This window comes from Camellia sinensis, chromosome 3 (genome assembly GCF_055761805.1).
Source record: "Camellia sinensis isolate YWXY chromosome 3, ASM5576180v1, whole genome shotgun sequence".
Classification (NCBI taxonomy): Eukaryota; Viridiplantae; Streptophyta; class Magnoliopsida; order Ericales; family Theaceae; genus Camellia; species Camellia sinensis.
Window position 1 is genome coordinate 173,439,386 of NC_138963.1, and position 16,417 is coordinate 173,455,802.

Consider the following 16,417-nt stretch of genomic DNA (forward strand, 5'->3'; position numbering starts at 1 on the left):
CGATTTGATGTAGAAGAGGGATTTACTTAATTTTTTACAGGGTTTTATAAAAGTTTGTAGATATTTGATATTAAAAACAATTGAAAAAAAAAGTGTGAAAATTGCTCTGTAATGTTTCTTTCCCTAGTTTTTATCACAAAAGTATATTATATTAGTAATTTATCATATAATGCTCAAAAAATTATATTATAATATTTGGTCGGTTCAATTTGCATAGGTATACAAATTTTGAAAATAAAAAAAAAAACCGTATATTTTGAAAAACAGACCGAAAATTGAAATTTTGGTCCGATTCGATCAGTTAGTCGGTCGGTTCGATTTCATCAGTTTTTCTTACATCTCCATTTCTTATGTTAATTATCATAAATATCATAACTCAATCTTTTTAGAGTCATAACTAATAAAAAAATAAATTATAATCAAATATCATATAAGGTATAATTAAACACCTTTTAAATCATAATTAAAATAATATCATAATCAATATCACAATAAGTTATAACTAACACCATAATAGTTCGTAATCAAAGAGGGGTGCGTATTGTTGAATTTCCCATGTTAATGACAATTTTTAATAGATGACATAAAATGTCAAAATATTTATAATTTTAACGGGTCATGTTATCCCATGACACTTTATAACATCCCGAATAATAATATACTATTATCTATTTTTGAATTTCTTAAGTCAAATTAGTCATCTTATTATATAAAATAGTTAAATAAATGCTTGAAAAAGATCATAGTTAATAAGTTTTCGAGATAAACTTCTATTTGGAGGGGAGAAATATGACTTCTTAAATATTTTAATTAATATCAAATATTTAATTATATAATTATATGCATTAAAATGTAATTTAATTTAAAATTAAGAGTCATTGTATTTGAGCAAAAAATGATAATGTAATTATTATATTATTTGGAGAAAAGTGTAATTAGAGAGGAAGGTAATGGCTAAATTTATCCAAATATAATTCATGATTGCACATAAGCCACCTGTAGATAAGCACAAGGAAAATGATTGGTGGCCCTAAAAAAATTGGCCCTAATACCCCTAATTTCCAGTTTTGGAAACTGTTCTCTTTTTTTCTTTCTTTTTTCCTTTTTTTTTTTTTTTTTTTTTACCTGAAATGGAAATTTCGGGCAATTCGGGGCACGGCTTTCGGGCCCTCAATCACCGCCCTAAGCACAAATATATGATATGATTAGTAGAATGACCAAATGAGCACCTTGTGCAATGCATGGTTACAGTGAAGAAACACGTGTAGGGTTGGAGAATCACCACTTGATATATGGCGATTTTGGTTTGAATTCGATCCACTTATTACTTTTTGTTGGCTACACATTTTGTGCTAGCCAGTAACAATTCGACGCGTGGCAAAATAAGGGTAATATGGGGAGACCAGGTAGGTCTTCGATCCTGATCATACACGTGGCAGTCACTATTGGTTGTTATAAGATCTGAGTAGTAGCGGATCAACGAAGAGACATGCGGTGACGTGGCTCCAACGGTTGCTCACATTCAAATTCGAATATAGGGGGGAAGCTTAACTGCAAGTGAAGGCGTAGTGGAACTACTTATGAGGTAGCATGATCAGCGATTATGGAGGAGCAGTTCGACGGTTTGAAATGCAATTCGACGGTTATCTTCGGAAAGTATAAATAGCAGGAAGAACTTCAGAGAAGACACGAAGAAAGATCTGAAGAATTACTTTACATATTTCAGTATTATTTCCTGTCCTTTATATTTCTGTCATTTAAGTTCCTGCGCTGCACTTCATTTGTAGGAGTAGTTTTTGAGTTTATTGCCGCTGTAATTCTCTACGGAACTAAGATCATTGTAAGTTTCTCATACTAATGAAATACTTCAGTTTATTTAATTATTCTTATGCTCAAGTTCTCTGAAGTCAAATTACCAGTAAGCCACCAGTAAAAGTCCTCTTTGTTGAGGCTGAAAGAACCATAACACAATCGTTTGAATAATTGGTTGGCAATTACAATTCTGTAAGGACTGATTGATCCTTGCTGGCATGCTCATAATTACAAAAGTAACCTTCGAAAGCCAAAAAGCCAACATATATTTTTGGCACGCCCAGTGGGACCCTTTAAAAATGGCTAGACGTAGGAGACAATGAGAAAATGAACGTTTGGAAGAAGGCGTGGAAGGAGAGGTGGAGACATCCAATCCAGAGGATAATGTGATAACACATCCTGTGGAGACTCCTATCTTATCGGAACCCATGGCCGAACAGACCAATACTTCAGAGCAAATACCATTTGTTCGTAATAATGGACGAGACCAAGGAATTGGACCATCCAGTGTCCCATCTACTCAGCCAGTCAATCCGTGGGACGGCTTAGTAGATGCCATGGGGCAACAATTAATAAACACAATGGAAAGGTGGGCAGTATCCTTTTTGGATCGAATGAATAATCACCGACCAACGAATGTAAGACACATAGAGGAGGTAAATGTCCCTCAGCAAAGATTGGCTAGAGACAAACAGCCTATGCAAGCTAATGGACATTCCAATGGTCAAACCAGTAATCAGATTCATGAAAGATTACCACCTCAGTCTTGGTACGAACCCATTTCGAGGCCTATAGTAGGCCAGAATGCCTCAGTATTCAACAGTGAAGCCATGCAAATTGGTGGATCTGGCCCGATACAAGAAAATGGCATAAGAATGATTCCAAATCTCACATTCGAAGCCATACCTGGCACCAGGGGGTACAATAATCCCTTATTCGAATTTATACCCGGGGGGTTGGAAGGTTTTCCTACAAGTGGAAGGGATACAATACCTGTTCCAGCACCTTTCGTGGGTCCTTTCACAGGACAGGCACAAAGAGGTTATCTACACCCCCAACAGCAGCCTGTACCACAGGGACAGCCAGTCCCGAATATACCACCTTATGGACCAAGGGGACCACAAGCACAAGTTTGTCCGCCAAATCCTGTGTTTGTTCCCCCAGTAGTGGTTCAGCAGGCACAAAATATGGTCCCTAGGGACCAAATTACTGAGATAGTTAGGGAGTTGTGTGGGCCAATGGCTCGGGGGGTCCAAACTCCTGTGTATAGAAAACCATACCCAGAATGGGTCGATAGGGTACATGAATATTCAAGAGGTTTCAGGGTACCAGATTTTGTCCTCTTTTATGGGAACGGAAACCAATCAACAGTAGTGCATATTGCTAGGTTTGCCGCTCAATGTGGTGAATTCACCAATCATGACTATATGAAATTGAGACTATTCCCGAATTCTTTAATTGGGGGGGCGTTTGTGTGGTACGTTAATCTTCCACCTGGTTCCATCCAGACTTGGCAGCAAATGGAAGAGGCATTTCATGCCCAATTCTTCCAATCTGAGCCAGAAGTTTCCATGGCAAACTTGGCAAGATTGAGTCAAAGGCCTGAAGAGAAGGCTACTCAATTTATTTCTAGATTTAAGAGGGCTCGAAATAAATGTAGAGTAGTCTTGCCAGAAACGGAATTCGTAAGATTGGCTCAAAATGGCCTAGAGTTCAGGCTTCGAAAGAAGTTTGATTCAACAGAGTTTAGAGATTTAGTGGAACTGACTTATAAAGTATCTAGATATGAAGCATTACTAGAAGAGGAACAAGATCGAAATAATGCATCATATAGGACATACTACAAAGATCCTAATTATGAGATTGATGCAGCAGAGATTGTGGGAAAAGAGCCTATGATCTGTGAAGCATTAGTTCATAAAGATACGACAATTGACCAGTAGTTTAAAAAGAAAGATCTCCACAGGAAATATTCTTTCGATTTAACTAAGGCAGATGACATTTTTGATCATTTGCTTGCGGCCAACTTCCTTAAGTTACCAAAAGGTGTTAAAATCCCATCTCTTGATGAACTTAAAGGAAAAATATATTGTAAATGGCATAATTCTTGGTCTCACTCGACTAAAAACTGTGTTGTTTTTCGAGACAGGATCCAAGAAAAAATTCGGAAAGGGAGTTTGAAGTTCCCAGCCAAAGCTGAAAAAGCCATGGGGATTGATAGCAATCCATTTCCAGAAATCGGAGAGGTGGCAGCCAATGTCATCATGTCAGACTTTCAGAACCTGTCTTTGAAAGAATTGGAGGAAGTTAATGTACAGATGCATGTGGCCAACCAGACAGCAACCAAAAAAGACCTTAGAGGCCCACCAGCTATGGGACGAGATTTCTCACATCAAAGGGAAGACTCTGATGAAGAAGCACTGGATGATGATTCCCTAGAGGCAGCTGTAATGCAACGAGTGTGTCCCAGGTGCAGACTGAGTTATAAGTGGTTGAAAGGCCTTCCAGTCGATGGGAAGCAGTATTACAGGGATGTGCAGAGGCGTCCCAAACCAACCAATGCATATAATAAAAGGCCGTATCCGGCTAATGTTAGGCGGCAGCTACTAGTGGTTGAGCCTGCAGGTGAGAGAATGCATGCTAAAGGCAAGAGGCCCTTATATGAGTCCAGATCACCTAACTATTACAGGTTGGAGAGTAGTCATTCTGAAAGAAGGTTGGAGAAGAGTTCAGGTTTTGGGATCAAAACCAGGAATTGGCCCCTTGGGCCAGCTTCACGAAGGACAGAAAATGATCACCATCATCGAGAACCTGAATCAGGCTCAAAGCTTGGAGACAGGGCCAAACAGTTGTCTTCACAGCCAGCCTCGAAGGTGACCTCGAAAGAAGAAAGAGGCAGTTCAACGTCTGGGTCAGTAAGTTCGTGGGTACCTGGAGTCCCAGATTGGTTTGTGATGCAAAACAAACCTAGGGAAATGCCTACCCAAAGGAATTTTGGAAATCAAAGTAGGATGGTTAAGCCTCCTTTGGTGGCCCCCAACAACTGGGTATTGCTGAAACACCCAAGAACGAGGGAACCAGATATGGTCCCCGTTATTTCCAGATCACAAAGGAGGAAAATTCAGCGTAGGTATACCCAATACCAGAGAGACCAGAAGGAAAGTGGAGAAAGTTCTTCGATGATCCAGACTAGAGAAAAGAAGAATCGAAAGTCAGACCATAATTCAGAGCCAGTTTCACAAAATGAGGTGGACTGTAGCAGAGAACAGTTGGCCAAGGTTCATTCTGAACTGAAGGTCAGAGAGAAAGAAAGTCTAGCAGGGTTGGAGAAAGCTCTGATGGAGAGTGGTAGCGAAACGGAAGAAGATATTGGCATAAGCCAGAAAAAAGAAATGGTGGAAGAAGAAATGTTCGAAGCCTTCATGGCTGAGCAAGCATTTCTGGTTGAAAAATCAGCTGAGGAAAATCATTCGAAGGGACCCGTTACCAATGAAATACCAGAATGCATCATGCAGGATGCTTCTGAGGTAATTGACCAAGGTGACCAAGAAGGGAAACAGGTATAGCCAGCCATTCAGTTTGGCTCGTTTCCCCCAGTATCAGTGAACATGGTACACATACTACCACAGGAATTCCAAGCTGGAGGTGAGAATCAAGAGGGGCAGGAAACTGATCCAATTCCGATCTCTAGTGAAGATTCACAAGCGAGTATGGTACAAGATAATTTCGAAATGGTCACCCCAATGGAAGCTGAATATGAGAGCGAGGAAGTGGTAAGCATTAACCTCTCGTATCCATTTGAGTATCCCTCGAATTCCATGACACAACATGTTAAGCCTTTGTACATTAAGGCCTTCTTCGATGGGATTCAGTTAAACCGAGTCTTGGTGGATAATGGAGCGGCGGTGAACTTATTACCGAAATCTTCCTTGAAGAAATTAGGGAAGAGGAATCCCAGGTTGATCCCAACCAGCACAACCATCGTTGGTTTTGCTGGAGATAAGCAGATGGCCCGGGGAATTCTACCCATCAACCTGAGTGTGGGAACCAAGGACTGCATGACGGCGTTTTTCGTCATCGATAACAATGCGAAGTACAATGCTTTACTTGGTAGAGATTGGATCCACACTAATAAATGTGTGCCTTCCTCTTTGCATCAGAAGATGATAATGGCTCTAGGCAATGGGAAGACGGAGGAGATTAATGCAGATCCTCAATCTTTCATAGCCTGTGCAGATTTCGCAGAAGCCAAGTTGTATATTGATGGCGTGGCACCGCTCAGTATACTGATGGAATTCGATGGCTCAGCCGAAGTAACGGCTGATGAGGAAGTAGCACACCTGAAGCATTTAGTCCAAGAGAGTGCTAGTGAAGAGCTAGTGGTTAAAGACGACAATGATGCCTGGTTATAGGCAGCAAGATGAAGCACCAGAAGCCAGTTCTTTGGCTTTAATCAAGTTTTCAATATTGGATATAAAGTCAATAGTCCAGAAAGTTCGAGAGCAAGAGAAAGAAGTCATGATGATTGGCTACCAGTGGGAGCAGCAACAAGCCAGAGTTTTGACCCTTGATAAATACTGTGCATTGGACATAGAAACAAAAGTCCAAGAAATACAGGAAGAAGAAACCTTGTGGACAGATTTTGTCTGTGAGGAGGGGAATAAAGAGGAGGAATCAAAGAGCCTGGAAGCAGAACACAGTAAGGAGATTTCTGCGAAGACAGAGAAGATCAAAGAAGGAGTTCCAGTAAGTACTCAGATCCAAGATCCCTTAGAAGAAATAAATTTAGGGGAAGACTCTGTACAACAACCCATTTATATAAGTGCTTGGTTGAGTTCTCTTGATAGGGACCAATTATTGGTTATTCTGAGAAGATATAAAGATTGTTTTGCATGGTCATACAATGAACTACCAGGATTGGATAGGTCATTAGTGGAGCATAGGCTTTCCATGAAGCCTAATTTCAAGCCATACAAACAAAAACCAAGAAGAATGGGTTCAGAAGTGATCCAGAAAGTCAAAGAAGAAATTCTTAGACTACTCAAGGCAGGCTTTATCAGAACAGCCAGGTATGTTGAGTGGCTATCTAATATTGTACCTGTAGTCAAGAAAAATGGCAAAATGAGAGTATGCATTGATTTTAGAAACTTAAATTTGGCAACTCCAAAAGATGAATATCCTATGCCTATAGTAGATCTGTTGGTGGATAGCTCAGCAGGACATCACATTTTGTCAATGATGGATGGACACTCAGGCTATAACCAAATCTGCATTGCGGAGGAAAATGTTCACAAGATAGCATTTAGATGCCGTGGGAATATAGGAACCTTCGAATGGGTTAAAATGTCGTTTGGCCTGAAGAATGCTGGGGCCACATATCAGAGGGCTATGAACACTATCTTTCATGACCTTATTGGTGGGTATTTAGAATGTTATATTGACGACATTGTGGTTAAATCCCAATCCATGGAGGAACATTTGTTTCACCTAGAGGCAGCCTTTGAAAGAATGAGAAGGTTCAAATTGAAGCTTAATCCTCTTAAGTGTGCTTTTGGCGTATCATCTGGAAACTTTTTGGGCTATGTAGTACACAAGAAAGGAATACAGATCGACCAGAATAAAGCCAAAGCCATCATTGAAGCCAGACCTCCATCAAGTAAGAAAGAATTACAAAAGTTCCTTGTTCAGGTTAATTTTCTTCAAAGATTCATTTCTAATACTGCAGGGAAAACTAAAGTTTTTTCTCCTTTATTAAGGCTGAAAGATGAAGAGGAATTTGTATGGACAACGGAGCATCAAAGTGCTTTCGATGGAATCAAAGCCTACTTGGCCAATCCTCCAGTACTGATGCCACCTAATGGCGTTATGCCTTTGAAGTTGTACATAGCTGCAGCAGAAGATTCATTGGGAGCTTTCTTGGCCCAAAACAATGAGGAAGGCAAGGAGCAAGCTGTTTATTACCTTAGTAGGTTTTTAAATTCTTGCGAATGTAAATATTCAGCTGTAGAAAAACTTTGCCTTGCATTGTATTTTGCTGTAATGAAATTAAGATATTACCTTTTGCCTACAACTGTCTTGGTGATTGCAACCACAGATTTGGTTAAATACATGTTATCTAGACCTATGTTGAGGGGAAGAATTGGCAAATGGGTATTAGCCCTGTCAGAATTTCACTTAGAATATATGCCCCAAAGGGCAGTGAAAGGACAAGTTTTAGCCAATTTTTTGGCAGATCATCCATCTCAAACAGAGAGTCAAGAAATAATGGAACTCAGTATGGCTAGTGTCGAGCCATGGAAAATGTGGTTCGATGGATCGAAAGCCAATGGCCTAATTGGAATTGCTATAGTAATCAAGTCACCACAAGGAATTGAAACCACACATGGTTTCAGAATAGATGAAACTGCTTGTTCTAATAATCAAGCTGAATATGAAGCGTTAATAGTAGGATTGAAAATTCTTATTGGATTACAAGTACATGCAGTTGACATATTTGGAGATTCCCAATTGGTCGTTAACCAAGTAAAAGGGATTTTCAAGTGTCAAAGTATAAGTATGCTGCCATATTATGTCGTCGCATTACATTTGCTTTCTCAATTTGAAATAGTAAATGTAACTTATGTCCCGAGATTCTTGAATAACAGAGCTAACGATGTGGCGCAGAAAGCTTCGAATTTCAAGAGTAAAGATGGAACCCATTGGGATGTAAGTCAAACGACATACCAAAAACCTATACCTCCTTTAAGTAAAAGGAACATGGTCCTGGAAATCAATTATAATGATCTGCAGGAACAGGATTGGAGACATCCAATAATACAATACTTGACTGGCCCATCCTCGAAAGCCAGCAGAAGAGTTAAATTGCAATCTGTGCAATATATCATATACAACAATGATCTCTACAAAAGAGGGGGAGATGGTCTATTGTTAGAATGTTTAGGGCCAAAAGAAGCATTATTAGCTATGGCTGAAGTTTACGAAGGTATTTGTGGTGCACATCAGCCTGGTGTAAAAATGAGATGGCTGCTTCGAAGACATTCCTATTATTGGCCGACTATCCTTAAAGATTGCATAGAATATGCAAAGGGCTGCCAGGCATGTCAAAAGCATGGTACAATAAGGCATGTGCCCATAACTGATCTACATGCAATAGTAAAGCCTTGGCCATTTAGAGGATGGGCCATGGATATGATGGGGAAAATACACCCTCCCTCGTCGAAGCATCATTGTTTTATTTTGGTGGCTACTGATTATTTCACCAAATGGGTCGAAGCCAAACCATATAAAGCTGTAGATCAGACGGAGGTTATTGGGTTCATTAAAGATTTGATCCATAGATTTGGCATCCCACAAACGATAACGGTCGATAATGGGACTATTTTTTATGGGAAAATGGTAAAGTCTTTTGTGGCTGAGTTCGGGATTAGCCTTGTGAATTCCACTCCATATTACGCACAAGCCAATGGTCAAGCTGAGTCATCTAACAAGTCCTTGAAAAAGGGAATACAAAAGGTTGTGGAAGGTAATCCGAGAGATTGGCACAACTTATTGTTAGATGTATTGTGGGCTTATAGAACTTCCCCAAGGTCAAGCACAGGAGTTACTCCTTATGCCTTAGTTTATGGGCATGATGCAGTGTTACCAGTAGAAATCAATGTTAAATCCTTAAGGGTAAGATGCCAAAACCAGTTGGATCCTGAGCAGTACTATCAAAGTATGTGCTTAGAATTAGAAGATATAGATGAAGCTAGAATCTTGGCATTAAATAGCATTCTCTTTCAGAAGAAGAAAACAGCCAAATATTATAACAAGAAAGTCAAATACATTGGCTTCGATGAAGGTGATTTGGTATGGAAGACAATACTCCCAATAGGGATAAGAAGCCATAGATTTGGCAAATGGTCACCTAACTGGGAAGGACCATATCAAATTCATAGAGTTTTGCCTTTTGGGGCATACCATTTGAAAGATTTAAGTGGTTATGTGCATCCCAAAAAGATTAATGACAGATATTTAAAACCTTATTTTCCAACTATTTGGGAAACACAGGGAATAAAATAAACACTGAATACAAGAACATAAAATATTAAACAAGGAAATGTTTTATAAAAAGTCAAGTACATTGTGCCATAAGTTGGCCCAAAAATCATTACAATGTTTTAGCTATTTTTGTACAACAGATCTCCTATTGGTAAACGACGAAAACAGTTGAATAGCTGCAGCCATATCTTTCTTTTGATCAGCCAGTCCTTGATTGGTGATTTGCAGTTTGAGGTCAGTTCGGAGTAAGGCTTGATTCACTGCAGAAAGCTCCTCTTCGAGTTGAGCTTTCCTCTCCAGCAGTTGAGTTCGGAAGTGAGAAGCAGAGGAGTGTTGTTCCTTAAGCGTCGATACTTCAGTATGCACCTGAGAAACAAAACTTTGATCTCTGACCAATTTCTCATCTGCGGCCTTGGCAGCATAGCAGATGCTGATGTAAAAATCGATGGTAGCTGCTGCCTGGGATAGGTGGTTAGAGACATCCATACCAGACTGCTCAGCAAGTTTGCAGCATTGAAGAAACCCGTTTTTAATTATAGGCCTTTGTAGAGCCTCGAAGGGAATCCTCGAAAAAGAAATTAGCAGGTCTAGACAGGTGTCCAAGTCTATCGAAGGCACAGAAGGTTGGCTGCTGGAGGAATGAGAGCTCTCGAAAATTTCCAGCAAAGAATCAGCTAAAACTAATGGCTCAGCCTCCTCATCAAATGTCGGGGAAGTAGAAGTGATGTCAAAAAGACTAGCTAATCTTGCTTCAAAAATATCAATCTCATCAGTAGACATGAGGGGAGCAGAGAGAGTTTCCATGGGAGACACGGAAGATTGCATAGCAATAGGAGAAATGGGTGGAGCATCTTTGATGGTCTCCATGGTCCTAGTCACCATTGAATCAAGAGAAGGATGGCTGGAGCTAGGTAAAGGTAGTAAGTCACGAATTGGAGAGCTGTCAACACCCATCAAAGACAAGGTAGCACTTGGAGTCTCTTTGGAATGAGAGAGAGGAGCAAGGCTCGGTAAAGAAGTAAATTGAGGAAAGTCAAGAGTCAAGTAAGAAAGATAGGGAGCCAAACCAAGAGGAAAAGGTGCAGGAATGTTTGGCCTCAGGAAAAGTGTAGAAAATATAGACCCTAAAAATGGAAGTATGGTCTGAGTAGTCCCTACATCCTGCATCTGATCTACCTCGAATGAAACTGAGAGAGGTCTCGTCGGAAAGATGAACTCAGAAGTTGTTGCTGCAAGAGGAAGAAATGTAAGGCAATGTTAAACCTCGATACCAAAGGTTAACAAAGGAAAAATCGCAGAAGCATAAAATTACTTGCTCCAGAAGTGCCGGCGATAATGTAATCTCTGGCAGTTTGTTGCCCTCTTACAGTTTCCCTTTGTAGTACGTCAGCAGTAGCAGGTTCATCTCTCAGATACTGTTGCCGCCGTCTCTTCTCAGCTCTCTCAAAGACAATTATGGCTTTAGGATGTTCTTGCTCTATTGTCTTGACGGCTGTTTCATAGATGGTATCTTCGACTGAGATAGGAGCGGAAGTAGGCATCTTTTTTCTCCTCTCTATGGCTTTGGCGATTGTCTCAGAATCAGAGTCTTCGACCATATCGGAAGGAGAGACAGTCACCTTTCTTTTCCTTTTCCTCTGTAATGGCAGGGTTTGTTCTTTCTCAACTTCTTTCTCAACTTTTCCCTCAAGTTCTTCAAGCTGCGATCTAGATTCCAAAGAGATGAGTTCATCTTCTGACTCTCTGGCAGTTGCCGAGTCGGATGAAAAGACAATCGCCTTCTTCTTTCTTTTCAAAAATAACTCTTCCTCTTCATCTGATTCTTCCTTTTCTTTCCCTTGAATATTGGGTGTTCCCTTCTCGAGTTCAAAGAGGCTCCTTTTCTTTTGTGATTGACCACCTTCACAAAGGAAGAATTAAAGATAAGGCAAAATGCATTATGAAAAACTAAAGGAGAAGAGACAAGGGTATACCTTTCTTCGAGGCAGCCCGAGTGACTCTGGGAGGAATTGAAGCAGCAAGAGCAGCATGTGCTAATTCTGAAACAGTGGAAGAAGTGACCTCTCTAGTTTCTTTGGGCTTGGTCACATCTAACACTGTTAGTAGGCTTGAAGGTGGAATGGCCAAATAAATCTCCATGTTAGTCACCCACCAGTTTTGGTACCTCTTCAACACGGTACCTTGAGGAATGAAAGGGGTGTATTCAAAGGTGGCTAAGTCATCCACAAATTTCAAAGTTGCCTCTTCTAGCCTGGATTTCCTAACTTTCAAATCCCTTCTGGTAAGGCTGAGATTTGTATTGCTACAGAGAGGTATTGGGACTCCTTGTGTAAGGCCAAATTGTCTAGCAAACTGAGCTGGACAGTAAGGTTCGGCAATGCATTTGTAGGCCTTCGGGTTTAAAGTCCCGATAAATAACTCTCTGGGAATCAGAATGGAAGCCCATATATCCTTGTGAACAAGTGAAGTACAGGATTGGTCACTTAGAAAATTCCTCAACCAGGATGGACCAATGGAAGGTTCGAAGGGATGAAAGTGGTAAGTAGGCAGGGAGGCTGGAAGCTGGTGAAAGAAAGAGAAGTAAAAAGCAAAGGTAGAAGGGTAAAGTGAAGCATTGGCTATCCTTATGCCATGAGTAAGAGGGTTTGGCTCGGAAAATTTAAGGCATTTGGATTGTAATTCAGTAAAATAGGCGAAAAGCCAAAACTAAAGGATCCAGAATGGCCCCCCTTGATTAGCATCTAAGGGTTTCTCACAAAAAAGGGAGCAGACTCTATATACGTGCCCTAGAACATGTGGAGCTAAGGCCACCTTTTTCTGTAAAACAAAGGCTTTGGCAAGAGGGGCAAATTCAGGCATAATTCTCTGAGAGGAAGTGCAAAAAAGGAATTTACAAAGCCAATACAATAAGAAAGAGAAAAATTCCCTATCAGTCACAGGGCCCTGTCTTTTATTCTCAGCCCTAGAGAAATCACTATAAGATGAGTTAATGGAGGGGAGAGAGAAAGGGACTGCTAAGTCAGGATAATCTGGTCCAAAGGGGGTGCCAATAGGAGATAGTCCCAGTAAATGGCAAATATCGAGAACAGTAGGGGCCATCATCCCACATCTAAATTGGAAAAAGTTAAAAACAGGATTCCAAAAACATAGGGCAGCAGGAACAAGGAAAGGGTCCTCTGAAATAGTTACCCTAGACAGTCTGAGAGCATCGAGAAGGCAGAGTTCTTGAAGGTCCAGAGTCCTAGCAGGAATAACCCGATCATACCATTCTTGCCACTCTGGTCTCACCGTGGGCCAGCATCGGTGGAGGCGATTTATCCTCCAGTTCCTTCAGTCAAGACCACCTTCATAGAGAAGACATTGGTTTTCTAGTCGGGGATACAAGGCTGGGAGTTCAGTGAGGCCTCTTTGAATATGGGCCCAAGCACATAGTCCGATTGCACATGGCGTCGAGGGACAAAGATGCGTCCATCAATAGCGTTCTTCTCCCCAGCTTTGTACTTTTCGCATTCTACATCAATAATCCTCTTCAGGGCCACGGATGGGCTCATACGCTCTACGACTGATACTGAAGGAGAAGCCATTGATGATATGCTTTTCTTCGGGAAAGGAAGTAGAGAGAAGCCGACGATCGGTAATAAGAGGGGTTTGTGCGATTAGAAGAGCAAGTGATTTCAGAACGCGAAACAAAAGGGTTTTAAAAGCTCTCGCATTTGAAAATAGATTACATGAGCTGTTAAGTATTAAAAGTATGAATACAAAAGTTTCCTTCAATATTGATGCTTTTGGAGGGAAAACAAAGCCCAGTTGTTAAGACTAGCTTCGAAACAGAGAAGTCAGCTTCGAAGTAGGTTGCCATACCCAAGACATAAAATACTCCAGTGTTTATTTCACTTAAAAGAGTTTAAAGACCTGTTTTTAGGTTTTTAACAAAGATAATGTCTTTCGAAGCAAAACTTGAGATTCTTTAAGGATGAGATTTGGTGTTTGAAACATCAAAAACAATAATGACAATGACTGGATGTTGACTATGGTCAAAACAGGCTTTAAGCGTAAGATTGCTAGGTTCAAAGCACTGTTTCTAATTGAAAGTCAGCCAAAACTTTATTCCACAAATTGGAAAGGTTTACAATTGGCTCATTTAGTGTTTCATTTGAAAACAATTAAGTCCAGATTCAAGGGATGAAATTGTTCGAAATTCGAAGCTCTGAGTTGACTTTTAAACACAAGTGAAAACACAAGAAGACAGGGTCAAACAAAAACAAATGAAAAAGAATTTTGTTTATATTAAGAGCAGAGCGATTACATCAGCTGACCCTATCTCGGTATGAACTCGAGCTCATAAAAATAAGGAATAGAATAAATAACAAGATCATGAAATTTAGTCCAACAATGATCAATGAACTTTTGTTCTTTCCTTATTCTATCTTCTAAATCTTCTAGCATTGGCTGCATAAGTTGATGTGCTCTCACTTCATAGTAGAGCTCTTCAGCCTTTATTTCGAAAGCCACCTCTCTTAATCCTTGTTCCAATTCGTCAATGTCTAAATCATCCCAATACGCAGAATCTTTATTCTTGAAATCATTGAATTCTTCAATAAAATTCTCTGCTTCGTACTGAGCATGAATTCGAAGGGACGAAAGTTGGTCTAAAGATTGTGTAGTAGCCACAGAGTTTCGATGCTAGCAAAGGAGCAATGGAAGTTGGTCCAGAAACATATGAAGTTCTGCCTGAGCAAGGGGATTAAGGACATGACCCCTAGTCAGAATGTCACAAGCCCATCGAAGGTTTGTGAGAGGGACTTCGTCCTCAAGTACATTAAAAGGCAAGTGAGAGAAGGCTGCAAGCAGAAGTTGAGCCTGTTTCCGCTCAGCCGGGGTAGAAGGAGGTGGAGGTTTATAAGGTGAAAAGACTTTCTCCGTTGATAGGGCAATCTTCAGTTTCTCTGTCCAGGAAAGAATTGGTAGGGGAGAAGGTATGCATACTTCAATTTCGGGAGACGAAGAAGAAGATGTGGACGCTTCTGTTTCCGAGGGTGATACGGGAGCAGAAGGAACAAAGGCATTAATATAATCAAGCCAGTCAGAAGAACAGATCTTCGCCTTCTGGGCTAAGAATGATGGGTTATACCCTTGTGCTTCTTCTGGGCATGGGGCAGCGTGCACTATCTTTGTAGGCATGGAAGATGTATACCATGCTACAAGAAGATTCTCCTCCAGACTGTGCCGAAGGTCAATGGGCACATAAGGATAAACAACTGAACTTCGAGCATAGGAAGGAAACTCTAAAGGGTCAGTGAACTCAACAAAATGGTGGTTGATTCGCTCCTTCAAATCATAAGTCTCACGTACTGACCAGTCTGTCCAGTTAGAACCCCCAGAAGAGGAGGAGGTTGCAGCTTGATCCCATACAGAAATTTGCGAAGAAGAGTTGCTCAAATTCATATTTGCAATTTTCCGAATCAAAGGTTTGAGAGCAGATTGTTTGAACGATAAAGGCAGGTTAGAGGGGAAAATTCTTATTTCTATAGCCTTCTGAATCGAAGGATTAAGAGCAATGTGTTCGTAATCCAAAGGTCGGTGATTTGCAAAGGCGTCCAGGACCTGAATATAGAAAGGTGGGTAAAGGTGGCTAATAAATGCATGCGTTCGATGAGAAATAGCATCGACATATGACTCTTCGTATGCTTCATCACTGGAGGAAAGAATTAATTTGGCCATGAAATGTATCCGTCTGTTCGAATAATAAGATAGTACTTAAAGGATCAAAACGAGAGTATTAATACAGATGGTGTGTGACAGTTGCATTTCTGGGAAGATGCAAAACCCATGCACGTTCTAAGACGTGGGAAAAGGGACTCTGATCCACTAATATCACCAAGTCTTGGGTATATTAGTGCGGGGGTAATGTTGGCTACACATTTTGTGCTAGCCAGTAACAATTCGACGCGTGGCAAAATAAGGGTAATATGGGGAGACCAGGTAGGTCTTCGATCCTGATCATACACGTGGCAGTCACTATTGGTTGTTATAAGATCTGAGTAGTAGCGGATCAACGAAGAGACATGCGGTGACGTGGCTCCAACGGTTGCTCACATTCAAATTCGAATATAGGGGGGAAGCTTAACTGCAAGTGAAGGCGTAGTGGAACTACTTATAAGGTAGCATGATCAGCGATTATGGAGGAGCAGTTCGACGGTTTGAAATGCAATTCGACGGTTATCTTCGGAAGTATAAATAGCAGGAAAAACTTCAGAGAAGGCACGAAGAAAGATCTGAAGAATTACTTTACATATTTCAGTGTTATTTCCTGTCCTTTATATTTCTGTCCTTTAAGTTCCTGCGCTGCACTTCATTTGTAGGAGTAGTTTTCGAGTTTATTGCCGCTGTAATTCTCTACAGAACTAAGATCATTATAAGTTTCTCATACTAATGAAATACTTCAGTTTATTTAATTATTCTTATGCTCAAGTTCTCTGAAGTCAAATTACCAGTAAGCCACCAGTAAAAGTCCTCTTTATTGAGGCTGAAAGAACCATAACACAATCGTTTGAATAATTGGTTG